Source organism: Ananas comosus, unplaced genomic scaffold, assembly GCF_001540865.1.
Source record: "Ananas comosus cultivar F153 unplaced genomic scaffold, ASM154086v1, whole genome shotgun sequence".
Classification (NCBI taxonomy): domain Eukaryota; kingdom Viridiplantae; phylum Streptophyta; class Magnoliopsida; order Poales; family Bromeliaceae; genus Ananas; species Ananas comosus.
In genome coordinates this window covers 6,044-7,721 of record NW_017891312.1, presented here as the reverse complement: position 1 = coordinate 7,721, position 1,678 = coordinate 6,044, and positions in this window count along the sequence as shown.

Genomic DNA, 1,678 nt, shown 5'->3' with positions numbered 1-1,678 from the left:
AAATTTGAAATTTAAAATTTAGAATTTGAAATTTAAAATCTAAAATTTAAATTCAAATTTAAAATTTAAATTTGAATTTTAAATTTAGAGTTTGAAATTTAAAATTATTTTTTTTAAAATGACATATTGAAAGGGTTTCGGAAGTTAGAGGGGTAAAATTGTTATTTTACATAATATGTAATATTACTGGTTTTCAGTAATGTAAGATACACAACCCCCTTCTCATTAATATTTACGGTGTAATACTGCTCGATTTGTAATACTATATTAACGATTAGATTACATAGCGGATGAACCAAACACAGTAATTCTGACAGGATTGCCTGTAATTCTGCTAGGATAACTCGAACCAAACGCACCCTAATAAGAATTTAGAGATCACTAGTGTTGAACTTGAATCGAGATTATTTGAATAAATTGAAATGAATGTACCGTTAAATTAACTAATAATTCTGTCAAATTTCATAGTGTTTTTTTTTTTTTTTAATAACGAAAGCCTCCCTAACTATTTCCAAGTTGCAGGAAATGCAGATTTCATTAATAAGTCACTTCATTTAATTACCAAAAACAGTAGTTTAATACAGATTTATACACATTAATACAAATCTAAAAATTACTTAGCTTAGAGTTTCTGAAACCCAACTACCAAATTAAAGGTTATTAAGAACTTCGAAGTACATGTACATCAAGAGGGTATTTGCCCTTCAATGGCAAAAATCGCCATTCACAATAAATTTATTTATACATTTGTTATACAAAAACACATATGTTTTTACCCTTGAAATTAAAGATACTTTTCACCTTTGCCATTGCAAATACATGTATTTAAGTGCTTTTTTAAAAAAAAAAAAAAAACTTCATGTTAGCTGTATGCCTGTATACCTCACTTTGTGTATGATATAAACAGTAGTTTTGTGTCATTTAATTGTCAGTTCACAACCTTTGAAAGAGGGTTAAGAAACAAAGGCACGCATCCAAATCCATACATGAATACTTTTATTTAGTATATTCATTTTATTGAATGTAATCTATATAGCATTTAGTATATAAAATATATGATCACGTATTTTGGAAGTAATATTTTATTCTCGCTCAAGATGCATCTTTTAAAACAAGGGGTAAACTTTACTTTGGGCCCTTGTTATATGGCATATATTTATTTTGCTATTGTGTGATTGAAAAAGTTGCATTTAATTATGTTGTAATTATATTGTTGTTTCAACAAAAAAAAAAAAAAATTGTAAAATAGAGTAATAAAGTAAATTTTTTTTATAAGCACTGGATGGAATCCTGTTTAATAATAGATTCGTATAATAACAATAAAAATAAAATCATATAATAGTTAAATATAATTTTTTGAACTACAAAGTGTCAAACTGAAATGTGATAAATTATATTAAGTATAATTTTGGACCCACGAAATGATAAATTTAAAATACGCTATACCTCAGGAGAGGCAAATTAAAGTTTATCTTAAAATAAATTATATCACAGGTGAGTTACACTGCTCAATTAAATTACTAGCGTTAAGGCCTGAAAAGAGTGAATTCAAACTCCTCATTCGCAATAAAATAGAATTTACTAACATATAACCTATGTTATTTATTAAATAATTTATTCGAACAGGTGCTTTAAAATTCAATCTTTTAGCCACTTGCTATTCCCTTTTGTATCACTC